General features: G+C 38.9%; 1 protein-coding gene across 1 annotated transcript in view; it reads left to right on the plus strand.

The window, feature by feature from the left end:
• pcdh1a (protocadherin 1a) overlaps positions 1-23,350 on the plus strand; it is a 116,244-nt gene that overhangs the window by 63,089 nt on the left and 29,805 nt on the right. The window lies entirely within an intron of this gene.

Below are 23,350 nucleotides of genomic sequence, written 5' to 3' on the forward strand. Positions count from 1 at the left end.
TGTGTACAGAGCTCTGTGTGAAAATGTGAATATGGGTATTGTGGTCAAAATATCCAATTTGTCCAGGAGAACGCAAAGCAGCTGCTGTCAGCTCCACTGCAGTGGCGGAAGCAAAATGGCAGTCCCTCTTCGTCTGAAGTCCATTTTAACACTCCACCACAGGCAGGTGATTTAAGCTACCAAGTGTAGAGAGAAGGCAGCTCTTACAGGCTTATTCTGTCATAGCTACAACCCATCTGAACCTGCAGTCCCTCAGAGTTTACACCCAAGTTGACTGTCTAAACCAATCATAAAACAGCGGCATCGTAACACTTGCAGAGCCAAACGTATGAATGAAAGCGACAGTATAAGAGTATGAGTAAGATGAGTAGCGTCTTTTTACAGAGCCTCCATGAAAACATAGGTGTTAGTCTGTCTATGTCCATTTCTATGAGTATGAGTGCGGTCCTCTTTAACAGCTTTGTATATCTCTAAATACCGCTGACCAAAGTGATTAACCGGTTGACCTCTACTATAAATACCACAGCATGTGTAACTACTCTGTTCAGTGAATGTTCAGTGCTGTGTATCTGTCGCATTTGAAAAATAAACATGAAATGTCAGCTGATGTATAATGCCTTCCTGGACTATTTAATTATTTAATTCTCCTCTGACAAACAAGTGTGAATCAGTAATGTGTGAACACAGTTGTCTCCACATAGTATGTTGCAGTATATGCTCTGTGCACTTCCATTTCACGATGGCACACATTAGTACCCAATGTTCTGTCGGAAAAATATGATTAATTTATATGCATGAGGAGCAAGATGGACTCTTCTCCTAAATTACAGGACCAATAAAACACTTCCAATCAGCAGCTTCATCTTCAAAGGGGGGGGTGAAACACAAACCGGTTCCATAAAATAGTCAGTAATTATAATCATTACAGCTTTGAGAGGTTTTTCTTTCTTTGAAAAAACATTGCTAGAAATAATAAACAGCTCTACTGTTTGAGAAAACCATCTGTAAGCTGAATATCAATTAAAAAAAAAAAAAAACATTTAAAAAATCCACCTAGCTGTGCAAAGAGAAGGCTAGTCCGCTCAGTCTGTTATCCACTTTGTACAATTAAATGAAACCTTCACTGATGCCAATTAAAGTTCACAGATTTATATCACCTATAGCAACATGTCAGGTACCGGCCATAACAGGGTTATTGGCAGCAGAAATAACGACAGAATATGTTTATAGGCCAAGAAACGAGATCTATGCTCCTGTTGACACTACATTTCTATAATCTTTTGAAGTCAATTCTTTTCAGGTAGTACCAAAAAAAACGCCTACCTGATGATGACCAGTATTGACATTTAAGGTTGTTGTTGTTGTTGAATGTTATGAGGGAAACAGACAAGGCATACTGGCTTTTAGGAAGCCTATTGATCTGTGTGACATGCAGTGTCTTTCACCATACAAGCCTTTTTCAAACACATGTCTAAGGTAAAACCCGAGCCATGTTTTCCTTTTTTTAAAGATCAAATAAAAGGTCAAATGTCTGTAAATTCCAGAGTCCTATTTGACTTGCTTCTATAGTCGTTCTCCGTGTGTCACAAACCGGTGCTATTATTTGGAGTCACTGAAGTGGATCCCTGTATCTGTTGTGACACAGGGGGGTTTGTCGCTCTATATTGTAGGAGCCAGGCCTTTCCAATGTACTGATGGACAGGGTCAAATACCATGATCTGTATTATCAGCAGGATGCTACTCCTGTGCTGTAAATGTGATTTTAAAGCCTCTTTATCCTCTTTTGAGGATTTGCAGTATGGCAGATCACATGTGAGTCTCCCTGCACTTAAGCTACACTATCAGCCACCCAGTAGGCTATCCATAACACACATAACCTCTTTTCATTTGGTTTTTTTGTATTTATTGAGGAGCTACCCTATTTGGAAACAATTCAAAACCATGAAGCAATCTGCTAAGTGCCTTAATGTTGGGACCTCTGTGTTACTACTTTAAGCCAATGAAGTGCTTGTGGAAAAATATCAGTGCTGCATCTGTCTTTGCTGCCTCAGAAGCTGATCTGTAAATGACCCGTTCACTCTTAATAGGGACCAAAGATAACCGACAGCATGCTGTTTGTTGTTTGCAGTGAAATAACGCAAATACTGGGCTAGGCTAGGTCAGAAATTTTGCAGCACTGTTTATAGTACACAGCAAAAAGAAAACAGATGGAGACTGGAGGGAATATCATGTTTATTCATTTGATGTTAAAAGCATCCCAACAAGTGACAGTCTGTCAATAGTATTGAGGGAGATATACTTCGACTGGAGCATCTTTTGTGGTTCGGGTTCATTATGGCGAAGTCTGACATCCTTGTTTACTAATTTAGAAAACAGACTATTCTAAAATCAAGCTGGAATCAATATCCTGCTGAAAGCACTGTAAAATCAAATGCAGATCATATGCAGCAGTGCATTGTAATGGTCCAGGCTTCTCATGGTCATTACAGAGCACTTTATGCTAAAGATATATTAATGAATGTCCATTTTATTAGACTGTGATCCAATGAGCCACCTGCTCTGTTCATTCAGTGAGTGCTTGTTCATGTTAGAGTATGACCGGTTAAATGAGGGGAAAAAAATAAATCTGAATTGTAAAGGTTAGATTTGAATCCATTTGATGCTCTGTTGGTTTTTGATGCAGATCTGGGACTTTTTATTTCCATGAACTGACGGCACAAAAGCAACTCCTGGATATTTGTGGTTATAAATACCTGCTGATGTCAGAAGAATATGGAAATCGTATAAAATAAAGAGTTTGTTGATCAGTGCTCGCAGTTATTATTGTTACATCTCCAAAGCCCATAAAGCTCCTCAGCAGTGTCATGTTATTGTAGAGATGGCTTTCTAACATGACATTATACAGGCTTACAAAAAAAAAAAAAAAAGCAAAGATAATATTTAAGTGAATCTATTTTGGCAGCATGTTCTGTAACCACCCAAACAGACTTCATAGGGAATAAAGAAAGTGGGGAAGCTGTAGGGGGAGGCAGCCAGTGAGGAATCATAGGCTGTCAGAACCGTGTCTGTCTAAGCTTCAGGAATCCAGGAAGCTAATGCTGTTTGATATATTAACCATGATGGAGGGGCAGTGTCTGTGTGTTCATGCACAGTCCTGTAAGGATTTGGGTACATTGTGTCTTGTGCGCGCGTGGGGGTGTATGCGAGACTGTGTGCACGAGTTAATACATATATTGTGTATGTGGGGGCGTGTGTGCGTGTATGCACCCACTGACAAGAAGAAGAGGAAGGAGAATTGATGTTGTTTGATGTATTAATCATACATATGTGGGATTGAGAGGCTCTGTGATGGGTTGCTCGGGCACTGATTCTATCTTCAATCAGAGTCTCATTTGGGTCCCTTTGTGTAAATGCTTAACATTGTTTAGCAGAAAATAAGCAGTCTGTGTCTAAAACAGTTGCATTTTTGTGTGTGTGTGTGTGTGTGTGTTTGTGGGTGGGGGGGGGGCCCACTGGAGACAAAGAGAAGGGGAGTAGCGAGAGTGCTTCTCAGATTTTTCATCTTATTCATACATAAAGCATATTATAAGCATTGTTTTCCATGAACCCGCTTTTGATTTGATATTTATCAAGAAGCTTTTTGTTGCCAAATACGAACAGGAAATGCATTTTCCACCAGCAGCGCCGTGTATGAGTCAATCAATAATTCAGAGGAAAAAAAGGTATGACACTGATCTATATGCTATCATGATTTATCAACCGCGTGTCCACCCTCGTGATTTATCAGAGATTCCAGTTGAGGGCAGATGAATAACTGCATCCATTAAGCCGTCACATTTTAAAACTACACAGTTAATTAGTTGTTCTTATTTTGTGTTCACTCAAGCATCCATATTCAGGTACGAGTCCATGTTCTGAAAGTTAATAGGGAACAGAAAATTATTTGCCTTTTGCCACTTCACTTCGCCCACGTTACCTATTGAAATCTTGTCCAAGAGGCACTCCTACTGTCTAAAATTTAATCCATGTTGCCTTTGGATTACAAATGTATTTCGTTTGACACTTTAATTCACTGCAGAGCTCTAGTTCTGTTGCCAGGCAACTCTGTTAAGGTGCACACAAAGGATCATTATAGATTTCTTGGGTGCAACTGTTAACTTGTACTTCTTTAGAATGATATTGTACCATTCTGTATCCAGATAAAGCTTCCTGTTGTTGTACTTTCCCTATTCTTCCAGTATCTGGGTCCCTCATCCGTGCCATTCAGTATATAGAATCAGTTTATGCAATTTTTTTTTTTTTTTTCAAATAAATTGGCCTTCTCCACCAGTAACTTCACAAACTCATGTCTCGAGCTTTCTTGCAGCACCATAAAAAATAAATAAATAAATAAATAAATAAAAATCAAGTTGAGTGCCTCTTCTTCTGCATCTATCAGACATATGTTACTAACAGCAGATGACAGCATGGCCCACAGTATTTAAATGGTTCATGGTGCTTGTTCTCTGATGGCTACGATATGACATGATGAGCCATAAATATGTCAGATATGACTCAAATGAGCTCTGAAAGGATATGGCAACAGAGTATTCATACAAGATATTCTGCTTTGGGGCCCAGTCTAAAGCCCATTGTGGAGCACTCCACCAAAATTTCATCAGTGGGTTAATCAAATCTGTCATCAATATCATTCCATATCTGTATCAACTGTGTGTAGAGTGTCCCCCTACAGTATTAGCAAAGCTGCACAGAGACCATGACAGATGCAAATGTGCTCATCTTTTTCAAGATTTCAATTTGAGTATTCCCAGCATTAACATGGTCAGCAGGTTTGCTTAGATGGCTTAATATCCCTTTTTGAATGTGCCAACAATTTCTAACTTTATCAAGTGTCTTTTCTGATATGTATTATACTGTAAGTACGTGAATATGTGATTAGCCTTGTCTTTCTCTGTGACTGCAAATGGCAGCTCAGTATGTTCTGGCTTTATCAGCAAAGAATCCAATTTTCCCCTGGAAGTTCAAAGTTATCTTTTATTTGAAGCTTGCAGGAAGATCACCGCTTAGTTGCAGACTGCTGTTGCAGAAAGAAGCCAGCAGGATGGCTGGATGCAAGATGAGAAATGGTTAGCGGTAGGATCTAGGAATGAGGATTATATTTGCATGTTTGGCAATGAGATGAGATCGGGGGCTGGCCTTTATACTTGTGTGTGAGTTTGTTTGCACTTTCATTGAGATGCGGTAGGTGGATTACAGGGCTCTCTTCACAAAAACACGCTAACTCCGAAAGGCTTCAACACTCACAGCAGCTCACTCAAACAGAGTAATCTCTTCATCTGATGATTTTTGATATGTTGTTTTTCTGCCTCGTTTCACTGCACTGGGTTCTCCTCAATCCCTGGGTCTGCAGAGAGATCAATGTTGAAAACACATCCTACTCCGGCAGTGACTGGGCGCTTGTAGCCAGAGATGAAAAAGGTCACTATGAATCTAATTAAGCATGATTTTTCAGTTCCTTGATAAGATGGAGGAGCATGAGGGCTCCCCATCCAGTTGCATCAAAAGGGATTACTCTGAGTGCAAGAATGAGATGCAGACACATTTCTGAAATCGTCCAGCTCTCTGGATGTATTGCCAATCGGAACATCTTGGGTGCAGGGTAACAAATCAAGACAAGCGAGACCATCAGAGATGCTATTAATAGCAACGCATACATGTGCAGGCGCACGCTCACACACACACAACCAGAAAATCATGCACTCACATATGATATTAGAGGATAGAGGATGGTCAGGGAAAAAAAAAAAAAGTTTTAAGTATGGTTGAAGGCTTTTTCATCCTTCTTCCCAATCCAATTATGCTCCATTTCAAACAAGTGGAAGTATATGCATGCTTCTCAGCCAGATGCTGCAGCAATAGAGATATTAACTGTGAAGATGGGAAGTTTGAGAGGCAATAAGGTACCCAGCAGGGAGTGGATATTGAGGATTAATTTCTCTCATGTCTGATTCTTTACTTCCCCCATCAGCCCATCTTCCTCTCTGTCTATCTTTCCCTTCTGTCATTATTAACTCTTGATGTGCCTTGTTAAAAAAATGCTTTTTTTTTTACAGAGCAGCAAAAAACATTGTAAACTAGAAAACCACTCGGAGAGCGCACACCTCCGCCAAAGCAGATCACCCCCCCATGTTTGTCTGCCTGCCTGCCTGCCTGCCTGCCTGCCTGCCTGCCTGTCTGCCTGTCTGTCTGTCTGTCTGTCTGTCTGTGTGCAAGATAACTCAAAAAGTTATGGACGGATTTGGATGAAAATTTCAGGAAATGTTGATACTGGCACAAGGAATAAATGATTAAATTTTGGTGGTGATCGGGGGTGGGGGTGGGCGCTGATCTGCCTTGGCGGAGGTGTGCGCTGTCCAAGTGCTTTTCTAGAAAAGAGAGCGCAGACCTCCGCCAAGGCAGATCAGTGGGCCCCCGTGCCCCCACCCCCCCTCCCTCGATCGCCACCAAAATTGAATAATTTGTTCCTTATTTGTTCCAGTATCAACATTTCATCATCCAATTCCATCCATGACTTCTTGAGTTATCTTGCACACAGACAGACAGACAAACAGGCAAGCCAACACCGGCAAAAACATTACCTCCTTGGCAGACGTAACCAGCAGCTCACAATCTACAGACTGCAGTGAACGTATACTTCCAGAAATATACCCTTATTTAAGTAGATACATGAAGTAAACCTTGTTCAATTGAGCTGACACGTGTACGCTGACAAAGTATATACTGGCCCAGACAGCTATTAAGGTGTGCAACTTCTGCTCTTAAAAACAGTAAACATTGATTGGCTGCACAGAACCACAGAACTTGAGGCCAGTGTTAGAAATGATAAAACAAATAGTATCTTAAATATGTTGCAAACTGTAAATAATGGATATAGCTGATACAGATATCAGCTTTAATCCATGACAGATAAGTCTGGGAGTTGTAACCAAAAATACCTACAGATATCTTCTTCAGATAATTTTAAAGGCGCATAGATCCGAAAAGTTTCCCATATGAGTGGGTTTCTTTGATCTTTTTTTTTTTTTCTTTTGCCATCAGCACATTAGGAAATCGGTCCATTGACTTGACTTCTCATGTCTTTGTGTTAAAGTATTGCCTTTAAATTCTGCCTGCCTTTAATTCAGTTTTGTTTAGGACCACAGCTTTTAGAGATTGAATTGGAAACTTGCCCCTGGGACATTATTTAGATAAAAAATATAGCTGCATTTGGCCATAAGAGGGCTCTGAACTCATAGGCCAGACACACACACACATACACAGATATTGGAATTGGAAGTGTTTACTCAGCAACATTTTTTTAAGCATGATCAGATGAGATCCAACAAACTTTGGGGCATTTCTAAGCATCGATGTGTGATTTGATACCTCAGCTTTTTTACCTAGAAAATGCTGGTTTTTTTTTTTTGTTTTTTTTTTTCAGGGCTATGTTTAAAGCAGCACAGAAACAGCCATGGTTTTTAGTGTAGGGTTTGACCAAAGGAGTTTTTACCTTGAGTATTGTAATGAGGATCGGATTGGGATGAATTATCCATAGCTGTGGTAAAGGTTGGCTTCTATCGTGGCAAATCAAATAAGCCCTTCTCACTCCCTTTAAAAGCACCCTGATATCCTCCAGTGCAGCTCCCAGTATTTCACACTAAAAGGAGCTTTACAAAAGAGGAAAGTACTGTTTCTGTTTGGGAGGCGCAGTCGCAAAGTGCAAATATATGCCACCTAAAATATCCTGCTGAGGTCAGACAGTGTCGGTTTTTAAGTCTAAATTTCTGGAGGTATTAAGATCACTGTCGCCATGTTTATTTTTCAGAATGTGTGATGACATGAATCTACAATTAAAGTGGACGATAATAACTCACAATTGCATGACATACAGCTTTTCACCCTGAGTAGATGCCGTATACTTTTTTTTTTTTGTGCGTGTGTGTCTTGTCTAGTGTTATAACAGCAGAATGGTAGTCACGCTGCCTTTTGGTGCTGAACAAATTTGCTTTGCCAAGGGAAACTTCATAAAGTATATGAGGCTTCCCTTGATATTCTTCTGTCTTTATTATGAGTTTTGCTGAACCACATTTTGATGCTGGACCTGACATGAAGGTACACGGGGAAAGAAAAGAAAGCGGGAGAAGAGAAGGAAAGAGTGAAGGGGGGGGGGAGGAAGAAGAAGGTAGTGAAGACCCTCACAAGAAAATATCAACAATACCAACAATAACAACCATGGTGATAACTGTGATAATCCAGAGAAAGTGTCATCAGTTATCTGGAATCTCTTACTTTAAAAGCTAAAAATCAGGTTAGAAATTTAGGGGTAATAATCGACTCAGACCTAAACTTTAACAGCCACATTAAATTTATTCAATAACATCATCAGCCTTTTACCATCTTAAAAACATTGCCAGAATCAAAGGTTTACTGTCGAAACCAGACTTAGAGAGACTTATGCCGCGTTTCCACTACATGGACCCGGCTCGGCTCGACTCAACTCGGCTCGACTTGGGTACCAGGTACTCTTCCTGGAGACCGTTTCCATTACAGGATACTACCGACTTTACAGTACCTGGACGTTATACCAATGTGGCACATTACTTCCGTGTCGTCTGCTCAGAGAGTTGCTGATAAACTTGCTCATTGCATGTTGTCTCGTCAAGCTCATGCTGAATTTTTACGTCGGCCGCCTAACCAATCATGGTGTAGTTTTGCGGGCTGTCATCATGTGGATTAACCTACCACTATATTTACTGAAAACTTCCACATCTGTTTTGTGTAAAACAGCGAGTCACAGAGACAACTCTCTGACCAATCAGTGGTCTGCAGTGTTTACACGTCACATTTTAGTATCTGTTCCCCAGTCTTGGAACCTCATCGGAGGTGATACCAAAAAACTAGTACCGGGTACCAGATTCCAGGTCCTTTGTCATAATGGGAACACAAAAAGGCCAAGTCGAGTCAAGTCGAGCCAGTACCATGTAGTGGAAACTCAGCCTTATCCATGCATTTATCTGGAACAGGTTAGACTACTGTAACGGCCTTCACACTGGACTCTCTAAACTAGCTGTCAGACAGCTGTAGTACATCCAGAACGCTGCTGCTCGGGTCCTGACTAGAACCAGGAAGTACAACCATATTAATCCTGTGCTCAGATCTCTGCACTGGCTTCCTGTGGCTCAGAGAATAGACTTTAAAACAGCTCTGTTTGTGTATAAGTCTCCATGATCTAACACCGAAGTACATCTGTGACATGTTGGACCCATATGAACCATCTCAGACCCTGAGAACCTCAGGGACTGGTCTTCTGCTGGTGACCAGAATCAGGACTAAACAGGTGAAGCTGTGTTTCAGTTCCATACAGCTAAACTGTGGAACAGTCTTCCTGATGATGTGAGACAGACCTGTACTGTGACAGGGTTTAAGTCCAGGCTGAAAACAGCTCTGTTCAACTGTGCATAGAACAACTGAAAGGGTTCTATCTGCTCTCTTCTCTTTTACTTTATTTAAATTATTATTTATGTTTTATTGATTATGTTTTAATTGTAATTGTGTGTTTTAAACCTGTCTCTTTTCCGTTTTTGTAAAGCACTGTGAATTGCCCTGTGTATGAATTGTGCTCTACAAATAAATTTGCCTTGCCTTGATAATTATAATGGAAACAATAACTAGAACAATAACTCGAACATTGTTACCATACTTTGTTTTCATAGTATATAAAAACCAAACAGCCTGGTACCTGGACGGTAAAGTGAACACAGATTTATCCATCTATGGTAAATAAAACACTGAGTTCCAATCATCTGTCGGCTTCCTATAGCCTTTCCATCTTCTCACTTACCCCGCACCCTGCTGGCCTGACTCCAAGGTACACAGTCGCTTTAATTCACAGTTCACCAGTTCTCTTCTAAATGCAACTGTTGTTGTGCTTGCTAGAATTTATTTAGGCTGCAAACACACTTTCTTCTCCAAGGAACTGTTAATTTCCAGGTCTAAGGAGCAACCGCAATGTACAGAGATCTTTAGGAGTTAGACATTTACCATCTGTAATTATACTTCTTCTCTCAAAAACAAGTTTAAACTTAAATACAAAAAAAAAAAAAAAAAGTCGAAAACCTTCAGTGGAGAAACAAAGATTATATTCATTATTGAGTTAAATAACTTTTTTTTGTTTCTTATAATACATGGTAGGAGATAATACCATAAATAACTAATTAGATTTTTTAAAGTTTAATTTCTATTTAATCAGGCAGTCTCATTGAGATTCTGTTTTACTAGAGAGACCTGAGGATAAGAAGTAGATTCAAAAAAAGCACAAACACCAAACTGGAACAATCTACATAAGCAAGAAATTAATAAAATGAAGTGTAAAATTAAAAAAAAAAAATGTTTTAGATCTCCAATGGGAACAAAGATCTGATGTTTGAGGTCCGCTTTAGACATCATTATTTTAACATTTGAACTTGATTATCAGTTGTTAGAGTTGGTGCATGCATTAGGAAGGTCTAAGGGGACGACATTTCTAGCTCTTGTATTGCAGAGATAAAAATTATGTTAAAAAGACATTTTCACCCTGTTTACATATTGAGATTAGATTGTATTAGATTTGATGAAACTTTATTGATGGGAGACACAGTGGTGCAGTGGACCTTTCTGTGTGGAGTTTGCATGTTCTCCTCATGTCTGCGGGGGTTCTCTCCGGGTACTCCGGCTTCCTCCTACCATCCAAACACATGCACCGATAGGTTAATCGGTTAATCTAATTTGCCCATAGGTGTGAATGTGAGAGTGATTTGTTTTTCTTTATGTCAGCCCTGTGATGAACTGGTGACATGTCCAGGGTGTACCCCGCCTTTTGCCCGGGATAGGCTCCAGCGACCCCTGTGACCCTAGTGAGGATAAAGGGGGTTCAGATAATGAATGAATGAAACTTTATTGATCCCACAACAGGAGAATTCACTGGTTAAAGCAGCAACAGCATAAAGTGCAAGAGAAAATGTGCATGCATAAAGATAGCACAAAGAGCAATACAAATAATAATAATAATAAGAAGAAGAATGATAGTAATAATTAGAAAAACAAATAAATATACTATTTTCTTTTGTTCAGACAAGGTATAGTTTTTAGATGTTACTTGCTTGACAGTTTCCACAAAAGAAAATAGTATATTTACATAAACAGAAGACAAAATGAACATCTTTAGCCTTAATTAGAAAAGCACTCGGAGAGCTCAGACCTCTGCCAAGGAGATCCCCCCCCGCCAAAAAAGAAAAAAAAGAAAATTAATCATTTGTTCCTTGTGCCAGTATCAACATTTCCTGAAAATTTCCTGAAAATCCATCCATAACTTTTTGAGTTATCTTGCTAAAAAAAACAAACAAATAAGCAAACAGACACAGAGACAGATAAAAACACAACCTCTGCCGTTACACTTGGCAGAGGTAATAATGGTAAGTAAAACTCTATAGGCTATATACATATTTACATAAGAAGTAGAATTGCAATTTGTCAGATAGTACTGATATTGAAAAGTACTGACACGTACTCAGGCAACAGACGTAAAAACTTCAATAATGACTTGATTTCAGTAGCATTTGTTCATTTAACCCAGTGTTTTTCAACCTTGAGTTTGCCTTGAATTCAAATGGGGTCGGCTGAAATGTTTAAATGATAAAAAATAAAAAAATAAATTACTAATAAAAAATATGTTTTAATAATTCAGTAGATATTTCATTATAATTAAAACACCACATGCTTTTCCGAATAAAAATCAAGTTCATATAAAATGCAGAATATAATATCTAAGGGGGCATATCTTGATTGACCTGATTATGCTTCAACCTGCCCGGACATAGTCGCAGTCAGAAAACCAGACCAAACACAGAATAGGAAGATTTCTTCACTCACCTGGCCGCGCTAAGACATCTCCAAGAGAAAAATGTCTCTGTTTTGAATGTCTGGGGTCGCCAGAAATTTGTGATGTTAAAATGGGATCACGAGCCAAAAAAGGCTGGGAACCACTGATTTAACCCATAAAGACCCAAACATCCACTGCTGATCAGATCACCTATGGATGTACAATGTTTAACATCTGCTGATCCATTAATCCTATCAATCCATGTCAATAATTGGAGTAAAATACAGTTATTCATCTTTTCATGATCATCAGATATGACCCATTTGGACGTTTAGAGGCTCTGTAGTTACCGTGGAAACACTGTCATCTTCTACAACATTGATTCACCAGTAAAACCCATGGAGTTTGTTAATGACAGTGAATGGACACACTAGGTTTATGTTCAGTTTATGATATATTTGTAGAAAAAGTCACTTTTTCTTCAGTTTTCTCTGTTTCTGATATAATAATCCTCAACTTTAATCTGAGCTTTTATGAGCATCTACATCACAAGTGTCAAACATGCGGCCCGGGGGCCAAATCCGGCCCGCCAAAGGATCCAATCTGGCCCGTAGGATGGATTTGTGAAAAACAAAAATTACACTGAAGATATTAACAATCACTGATGTCAAAATCATTTTCATTCAGATTCCGCATACAGACCAATTAGATATCAAGTGGGTCAGACCAGTAAAATACATATTAAACCTATAAATAATGAAAACAGCACATTTTATCTTTGTCTTAGTGAAAAAAATGTGAACAATCTGAAATGTCTTAAGATAAGTAAATGCAATTTTACTAATATTCTGCCTGTTATTAAATGTTTTGTGCATTTGTAATTGTAATGTAAATTTTAATACACATGTGTAAAGGATAAACTAAAAATCTGATGCAGAATATTGTTAAAATTGCAGTTGTTTTTCTTAAGACGTTTCCAGTTGTTCATGTTATTCAGATTTTTGTAGATGTAAACATGATCAGAATGTTACTTTTTTCACTCTTATTATTTTACTGGTACGGCTCACTTGAGATCATATTGGGCTGAATGTGGCCCCTGAACTGAAATGAGTTTGACACCCTTGATCTACATGATCAGTGAATTAAAAATAGGAAAAGAGAGGATTTTCACTGAAGAAATACAAAATAAAGAAGATAATATTACAATCAATGGTGATAAGTCACTTAAAATGGGTTAAATACAGAGAAAATTTCATTTGGGAACTGCCATCAAAGAAGCACTGGGTCTTTATGGGTTAATTAATTGTATTTAATTTAAGAATGCATTAATCATTCAGGAAGTTTCAGTAAAGGTATACTGTGTTAAATGATATGTTATATAAGGCAAAGAATTAATTGCTGAAAAACAAAAAGCGAAGAAAAAGTATTATTTTCTGGGAATGTACATTGGTATTTTTTTTATGTTTTTTTCCTCGTGGTACTGTAAGAGTTGAGAAAAAAATTGTAGACAGATGCAGGGTTCAATAGGGCAGACTGTAAAAACTGTAAGAAGACCAGGGTAGACATCTTGACTTGTAGTAGATAAAACCGGCCAAAAGGCTAGCCATCGACAAAGCTGCCCTTCTGCCAGGTTTAATCTTCCTTTCCTTTTTGTCTCATAAATTCAGCTGCTATTTTCAATAATTCTTACGCCTTCCGTGCAACTAACATCACATTTCATTGGTAAAAAAAAAACAATCATCTCCAATTATCAACAACCATTCAGAACTGCCCTCTCCTTAGTTGTTTTTTTTTTTTTTTTTCTCTGAGTTTGGCGAAAAGTAAAAAGCTTTTTTAAAGTTGTTTGTATATCTCCGTACACCCCTCCCGTGTCCCTGATTTATCCTGTGGTTGTTCTTCTCTCAGTTTGGCGCATTGATCCCCATCCAGTCTAACAGTGTGTCTGGCAGCTCTTCACTTGAAAACCCCCCACTCTCAAAAGATGTCTCCCAGCCATTTGAGCTCATATTAGTACATTTAGTCCCCACTGTTTAAGACAACGGGAGCGCTCGGAAAACGAAAAAAAAAAAAAAAAAGAAAAAGGTTTTAAACCCCAAACCAATCAAAAATTTCAATCCTGTGCCCTTCCTAATTAAGTTTTACCACTGATCCCTTCACTGACTTACTTAAACTGATCCCTCCCTTCAAAATTTCCCTGGACACTAAAGAATATTACATTTGTGGTTCCTCATTTCATCATCTTATTTAATTTTGTCATAAAAAATACCAATCAAGCAAATGACATTGTGTTTCGCTAAGCAGCTTTGACTCACTGTTTATATCAAATTCACTATCACTTCTCCCACAATATGCCTGTTACTGATAATTAATTGAAACTCAGCCACAAAACACACAATATACATTTCTGCCAGATGTTGTGCATATGTGGAATCGTGTACAACGTTAACCCCGTAACCTAGTTTTTAAGCCTCACAACTGGAAAACACATTTTAAAGAAGATTAGTTTTTGGACTCGGATGTCTTTTACAGAGTGCGTTTCGCTGTCATCAGGCATTAAATGAGCCTAATTTAGTCTAAAACAGGTCAGCGAAGGTGGGAGGTGTAAGGGTGATGGCAGTGGCAGTGGGACAGGGTTGCTGCCTTGCCAAAGTGGATGATGCCCTGCAGCTGACAGCAGTGAAGCGACCAGAATCAGTTTCATACACTCACTTGAAATGTGTTCTATAGTGTGGAGTGTTCTTGTAATAGGAAAAAAAAAGACATCCATAGCTCATTGTAGGACAGAGGGGCTGACGGAGAGCTTTTTGTCGAAGGGTGATGCATTCACACCAGCACTCCCACATCCTGTCATATGGGATGGTGTGAACAGTCAGATTTGTCATTAGATGTGGCAGCTATATTCACACTTGGTGGGTCCTGCTGCAGTAATACTTGGTTTTACTGTGACAACATTATGGTATTTCAAGGCCAGTGCTCCCATTGAAATGAAATTCTCTGTGTAAGAGAAAAAAATACTCCGGAATAGACGGCGGCAGAGACAGTGAAGAATGCGAATTCAGTCTTGCCTATCAAGACCATTAAGGTCTATGTGATTGTTTTTTAATGCATTCACTCCAGCCTTTTTTTTTTTCTCTCCATTTACAGTACGTGAACAAAGGGACTTCTGGTCTTTATCCACCCTCCCTCCCCTGTCTGATCACTTCATCCTCCACCCAAACCCATGCTGACTCCTCTGCACTCTTCCCCCCCTTCCCCGCCTCTCGCTTATGTTCTTCCCTCCCCCTCTCCAGCGTGTCCCCTAGTTTTCTGGTAGCTGTGTCTCTTTGATAATCCAAGACTCTTTGAAGACTCCAATTCCACGCTGCTTGCCTTGGAGCTATTGCACCTACAAAAACAACTGTGTGTGGGTGTGCATGTGTATGTGTGTGTGTGGGTGTGTGTGTATGTGCATGAAGAGAAAGAAAGAGAGAAAGAGAAAGGGAGAGCAGTAGATGGGATGAGAATGGAGGACATAATGGTGGAATGGAAAATAAAAACAGTTCCATATGCATTTCCTTTGCAACTGCTTCAGTCTTTATGGTTTTATGCTTGCTGCATACACTGAGAGGTGCACTTCTTCATTGTCATATTTGTTGGTGCAGCTCATTTTTTCTGTGCCTTCAGAGGCAGCAGCTCATTGATTCCTGCATACACGCCCAAAATGCCAGAGCCAGGATGTACTCACAAACACTGTAACTAAATGGAAATTGTAGCTCCCACACTCGGGGAAGTCTCACAAGGTATCAAAGAGTCTAGATGCATATTTTGTATAGATGCCTCACTTAGGAAAACAGAAGATCTATATACTAGACGTTTACGATACACCACTGCACTACTGCGCAGAAATGACTTGTAGCAGCTGCTGGATCTTAACAAAAACTGATTTTATTTAGTGTCTGTCAGGTGCCGCGGAGAGGTAATTAGAGAAAATTAGTTGCCTGTACTTAAAATGCCACTGTGATCAAAATTAATCTTTGCTGAAGCATTTTTGTTCTGTCTCTTCACTTTTCACCACAGCCTAGTCCTTTCACCTTTCACTACGTCTGGCTGCACTCTACGACTCACACTTTTTCTCCATTGTTTCAGTCTAAATCTTTAGTCTCTCGTCTTCCATCTTAGTCTCTAGCCCTCCCTTTTTGTCTCTGTCATTCTGCCTCTCTTTGGCAGAGAAGCTTGCCATTGGGATTTAGAAGAAATTGAATTGAATTATGAAGGAATTTCTCTGCAGTACGATTGGCATCATTTCCTCCACACAATAGAACATCATTCTCATATCTCTCAGTGTGGGGGAATGAAAATAGGCCGTGCACCATTCTTTCTCTCATCCTTTTAAATTGAATTTTTCATATCACAGGGGCACTGAGACATCAGCCGTTTCCTTTAACATGAGCAGAAAACCCATTTCATAATCTGAGAGACACATAACTGTGATTCAATGGAGAAAGTCTGGTTTCCAGCTCCAGTACACATACAATATACCTCAACTCAAGGTTGATAAACAGGCCACATAGGTTTCCTGCACCTCAAACACTTGAGGGGGTTCCAGTTGGCCGTTCTGTAGGTGTTTGGCCTTATAACCCTTTAAACACACTCCATTTTAAAGTAAATTGAACCCAGCATTTTGCTCTTAAACCCGCGCACTGTTTTCTTTCTATCGGTGTCAATGTGAAGCATATAGCCCACAATCTGTGCCTTCACACATTCTACAACTTTGTTTTTACGGTATGAAAGCTACTGCTACAGCTCCCTATTTAATATTTTTATTTTTTTCCTCAGACTGTATTTTCCTGTTGCATACTGTAGCCAAACTGTAGCATTACTAGTGTTTAATTGGTTGTTATTCCAATTTATGTGCCTTCCTCAAAATTATGAAACACTGCTCTTTGTGTTTTTCTCCTTAAGATATTACTCTGAATATTCAGTGTTTTCCCTGGCCACAGTGACTCAGCTTAAACAATGCCTCTGTGTAATAAAAAATTGAAATAAAAACATTTGGTCACAAAGTAATTGTGACAAATGCACTGTTAAGCATTGGACATGGACAACCAACAAGAGATTTCACTTAGAAAAACAAATTCTCTGTTTTTTTTATATTTATTTATTTATTTATTTTTTTTTAATTAAAGTTTAAGGAAGAAACATTTGACTTCTCTATGAAGGGCAGATTAATTTTATTGCAAATTGCTATTCTATTTTTTACAGCTTTACACCCCTCTGTGGTTGTTTGTCATTTGGAGGAAAATAGATAGCTAAATTGATTTTAAAAGGATTACTTTTATGATTAATGCATAAAAGATGATGCAATATTTGACTTTGATCTAAATACATTTTAACAAGCTGTTGGAGTTGCATAAATAGAGATGCAATCAGAGTGGCATAACTGGGGTATCAACCACTTTTGCTTAAAATTCAGAGGTTAATGCCTATCTAATTGTTGGATTAGGTACTTCCTAAAGCATTAAGTTTCACATTTCCTTTTTTTTTTTTAACCCGCCACCACCACCCCTCTTCGGAGGACAACTTTATTTTTAATTACAGCTTGTGTGTTAGTAACAGTCTCAAACTTTATATTCACATGTTCATCCATTCCTTGCTTGTATACATATGCATAGAGGGGGCTCATATAGATGAAAGTGTACAGGGACAGGATGAGACAAGACAGTGGGACAAAACAGACATAAGACAAGAGAGTGGGACACGCCAGCTAAGTAGTTGCTGTTGAAAACATAACAAAACATGTGAAAGACAAGACAACAAGTAAGACAAGACAAATACAGATTCACATTTCACATTTATATTTAATAAACTTCATATCAAACAGAACTTACAAGAACAACTTGTTTTTAAAATGTATTATAAAATTAGTATTTATATTCATATAATATGTGCAATCTACTACTAAACAACCACTTCACCAAAAAATACAGATATTTATCCAAAGTGTTAAAAGTACAGTAAATGGCCGTAGATCCAGTAGAATCACAAATGTAAGCTTTCAAACTCTAAACCTGTCTCACCTAGAACTCTGCAGGAAGTATGCTCAGAAAGTGAAGTAGTTGATGGAAATGGTTTTCCATCTACATAGTCACCAGCAGCCCAGTGCACTGGCAATCAGTGAGGCTTGGCTGGATGACAGGACACCTGACGCTGAAGTGATGTCAGGTACCTCCGGGGCATTTACAATGGAACCGGAGCTCAGTGCTATGGGGAACACAACAGCAGAGGGGTCTGCTGTCCCATCAGGTAGTGGTGGTGGTGGTGAAAATCAGCAATGGCAAAAGAGATGCATCACAGTCCCTATAATGCTATTGTTGTTGTTGTTGTTGTTGTTGTAGCAAAGCTATTTGCCCCAGGAATCCCTGTTTATTAAAGTAGACTGCTGGCAAATACATTATTTTTTTCATATCCAATCTCTAGGACCGTCTGTCCAGACAGTTATTTGCAAGTGATTAGGTCTGGTTTAACAGTTAATGTTACCTATTTGCATCGGTTGCTGTGGTAACAACATAGGCGTAACTACATTCACAAGCTGCCTGTGAATTTTTCCAATACAGACACAAAACCGCAAGCTGCAGGCTGGGTGAATAATGGAGATGCATCCTCTCACTCTTCACACCATAGCAATATCTAGCCTCAGTGCAGAAGTCTTCCATCACACCAGACAACATTAGTGACAGAGGTGGCTGATATATGTATTTTGCAGCAGTCACAGCTCGCTCGCAGGGCAAACAGCTCTCTGGATGTGACGTCACTCTTATGTGTCAAATTGCAAGTGAGGCAGAGGACAGCTCGGAAGCCAATTTTTAAATCAGATATCAAACCATATTTGAATTTAGTTCAAATCTGATTTGATAAATGAAATATTCATTCTGATGTCTGGGTGTGCTAAAATGTGATATGGGCTGCCAGTCTCGACATAACCTAAAATGCCCTCATACATTCAGATGGGGATGCCTTTCTTTCTTTAAAGCTCATGGTTTCACTCAGATGGTCACATATGATATGTCCTACTTAGAAATTTCAGCACAACCAGTTGTTGTGGATGATGTGTTCGATTCTGAAGCCAGTATTAACCCATAAAGACCCAGTGGTACTTCTGTGGCAGCTCCTAAATGAATCTCTCTCTCTATTTAACCTTTCTTAAGCAATTTATCACCATTTATCGTAATATTATCTTTTGTAATTTAACATTTTTTACAGTGAAAATCAGGTATTTTCATTGAAGCTCAGAGTAAATTCAAAACTTATATCAATACAGAGAAAATTGAAGAAAAAGTGACTTTTTCAGCAAAGATATAAATAACTGACCATAAACCCACTGTCTCCATCCACTGTCATTGATCCAACTCCATGGATTTTACTGGTGAATCAATGTTTTAGAAGATGACAGTGTTTCCACATTCACTACGGAGCCTCTGGATGTCCAAATGGGTCATATCTAGGGATGGGAATTGATAAGAATTGAACAATTCTGATTCCATTATCAATTTTGCTTATCAATCCGATTCCTTATCAGTTCTCTTATCTGTTCTCATTGGGTGAAGGAATAGAGGAGTACAAATGGGTGTGTTTGCATTAACTGTCTTTTATACTTCCATCTGTGCACAGAAAATATTACATATGCAGTATGCACAAATAATAACAGATGACGCCGGGCCCGGTTCCAGATAGTCATATAGGCAGCAATGAGGAATGTTAAGGGAGCAAATGGAAGCGGCAGGAGCAGGGAAGGGTGTCGCACCATACAACCGTATAAAGTGAAAGTGAAAGTGAAGATGCTTTACTAATTCCTCTATGTCTCCTGCTGTTGTGCACCTCCTTTTCCTTTTCTTTAACTTTGGAAACTTTTATGTGAGGGGGCAGGACATTTGTTTCCCCCCCTCTACAACCAAGCCTGGATGATGCCCTGGTGTTTGCGCTGCTGCTAGATTCACAAGCATCGCTAAGTAGCGTATCAAAGACGTGACATTCCTGCAAATGAATTGCCTGCTTTGTGGACAAATGTTTTGGCATATTGTAGGTATTTCCCCCCTTTGAAGAAATGGAAGCTTTGCAAGTGTTACAAGTGGCCCTGGTGTCATCTTTACACCTCAAATATAGCCATACATTGGAACGTTTCTCTTCTTTTCGACGCCATGTTGGCTACATTCTAAACCAATACAATACAGTGTACGCGTGACATCATCACACATGTGCAATGAAGGCAGATTCGTTAAGCAGGCAGGCAAACAATTCCAAGGAATTGAGCTACTGGGAACCGGTTCTCAAAAGAATCGGTTCTCGATTCCCATCCCTAGTTATATCTGATGACCATAAAAAGATTGCATTTTACTTGAAATATTTCAACATATTGATAAGTTTAATGGATCAGAAGTTGTTAAACATTTTAGATCAGTAGATCATTTTGGTCACCAGTAGCTTTCTGGGTCTGTATGGATTAAATACATTCAGGAGTTATAAATTCATAAGCAGAAACATAGGCCTTATAATTGACAATATGTATCCTCTATATGTCGGCCTGTACTGTTTGTATGCAACATTAAATAAAAACATTGTAAAGGCTTGACAATATTAAATAAATAGTTTTCTAAATTACAGCATCCATTTTATAGCATAGCAAATTCTCCCTGATCTCCATGAACATTAAAGTCCATAAACATTTTAACCATCCCCCATATCTATACGACAATCTTAACTTTATTCTGTTAAGTGTATTTATTATGTGGCTTTACCAGCCTACATGCTCTGTCCAAGTGTTCAAAGCTTATAAGCAGCACAGTCTAAGGCCTTGGTGGTTGGGTACTTCTCTTTAAGATCTATTGTGCTCGCAGCTTAATGTGGTCTCATTTTCTTACACTGTTATTATCTTAATGCACTGAGGTACAACTGGTTTGCTATTATATGAATTGAAAAAGTTAGCCTCATTTGTCTAAAGAAAAAAAAAGAAAAAAAACCTTCTCTTACTCAGTCTTGCATACAGTTGATTGTCAAGCATACAGCTACCTTATTATCTAACAGCTTTTATTGTAGAGCTTTTCAGCATAGCATTGTATCAATAAAATATTGAGCTGAGCTACGTATAGCTTGAAATGATTCTGAACCTGTAGGTTGTTCATAATATTTCTGGCAGTTGGACAGTAAAAATGGGCTTGAATGGGCTATGGGACCTTTAGATAGGCAGTGGATGGTTTCTGTTTATTACAACGTTAAAATGTCTCTCGGATTCCCTGTTAAGACTGAGTCCCGACTCGTGACTTTCCATCTGCTTTGGGATTGTCATCTAAGGCGTGTAAATGAGGTCATTTTAGCCCAAACTAAATGGGGTTATGAATTCAGATGTCACCGTAAATGTGCCCGCTTTCCCTCCCATCCCCATAGCTTCTTACTTCTACTACAATGCCCAAACAATCCCACTCTCCCGCCTCCAGTCTCCCAGAATCTAATCCTTCTGCTTGTCCCCTCCAGCCAAAGCGTTGTCCGTGTCTGCCTGACCAACTCCCCACTCCTGCTCAGCCTCCCCTTCCGTCTTGCCGCATCCCTGCAGCCCCCAAGGCCTGGCAAAGGATTTGTGCTCTGACTAAAAGGAGAATCTATTTGCCATCTCTGCAGCCTTAGCTAGTTATCATACCCAGGAAACATGCTGACTCTCTGGAGTGATGCCTTGAGGAGAAGTTTAAGCAAGAATCCATATTTAAATAACTAAATGCCCCTCCAGATTTAAATAGTCGTGGAACCTGAGAGACTTCCAATCATATTATAAGAATGCGTCATTGAAATATGTAATTTGGTCGAGCCACATGAGGCAATAGCACGTCGATTTAAATATGAAAACATCAGTATAAGTCACTGTTGTAGTAGTAGATTTCTGCACTGAGACTTCCTGTTGAATGCAGCCTACGATCCCATGCAATAGTGTATTCTGAACCTGAATTAGATCAATCAGTTTTACATTTTAATTTGCAAGCTCTGCAAGTCATGATAAACAATGAGCTCTTAGAAATAGATAACACTCGTATTTTTAGTTCAGCACATAGCTGATAAGCAAATTGTTACAGCCAGAAATTGTTACTGCATATAGATGCTCCAATCAAAGAGCATGTGTAATGGAAAGAAAACAAATGTCATGTTTTCCGTTTCCTTCTTTTTCTTGTTTTCACGTCGTGCATACAAATCACTATCTCAGATGAACACATAAAGAGCTGTTTTGTTACCTTACAAGGACCATGATTTGAATTGAGAATTTCAGTTAAGTTCCTTTAAATACTATACTTAAATTCAAAAGACAGCCTTCCTCTTGTCAAATGTGTATGATATACTAATACAAGCATGACAAAAAAGGCTGCTGGGTTGAAAAACTATGATACACCCCTGAATTCAGATGAGAGTTATTTAGATGATAGACCATGAGATCCATCTGTGCAGTGAGAGAAAAAAAAACATGACATGTTTAGGATGATGGAAGATGAACAGGTTTCTGGAAACATTTTGAGGCCCACTAACAGCATTAAGAACACGGTGTTGATAGCACTTACCTAAACTCTAAAAGCATTTCTCAATATCTGGTGTGTATGTACTAAAAGGATGATGGTTCCAATGATTTTCAGCATGGATTTGTTTGCCAGAAAAGTGGTTGAATGGTAGAAAGCACAGACCCGTGGTATTGATCTGGACTGACTCGTGCAGCAGTGGCAGCCCTGTTCTGCTGTATCAGTGCTTTCCTGACTTTTACGAGAGGTGTGGGGGTAGGGGAAGTGTGTGTGATTGCATGTGCACTGCGAGGAGTCATCTTTCTGTTGTGGATCGGTGGTAAGTAGCCATTAGTAAACTGATCTTTGCAAGAGGAAATTTAATGGTCTCCTAACTGTATTTACAAGACATTCAATTTGATAAAGGGTGTGATCCTGAATGATTTATTATACGCTGGCCTACTCCACTCTAACTATCAAATTTAGGATTTCATCAGTATACATTCTTTGATTCATCAGTTCTCTCACTCATTCATCAGATTTTATCAGCATATAACAGTGAGAGGGGATTTAATGATGCATTGTAATGCTGGCAAATGGCGAATGTCAAAAACTATAATCCCAGTGCTCTGTTTTGTGCTTTTAGTTAGCCTTATTTAGATCTTCTTGGAATCCACTCTCAGTTAAATTACAAAAATATTGTCTAGCTTTCTGCTCGGTTTAACATCAAAAGCTGTGGAAAAAGAAATATTAAAATATGGAGATAGGAAGTAGCACACTGGGGCGACTGATTAGTGTACCAGTCATTGTCATCCGAATTCATTTGACAGTTGCAGATTTAGAAAATGAAACTTTTGTCTGACTAATAATTATAATAACTGCAATAATGCTTCTTTTCTTGTAATAATCTCTGTCATGCTCTGATACATGTTGTTTGCTGCTTCTGAAC

Source organism: Sphaeramia orbicularis, chromosome 14 (assembly GCF_902148855.1).
Source record: "Sphaeramia orbicularis chromosome 14, fSphaOr1.1, whole genome shotgun sequence".
Taxonomy (NCBI): Eukaryota; Metazoa; Chordata; class Actinopteri; order Kurtiformes; family Apogonidae; genus Sphaeramia; species Sphaeramia orbicularis.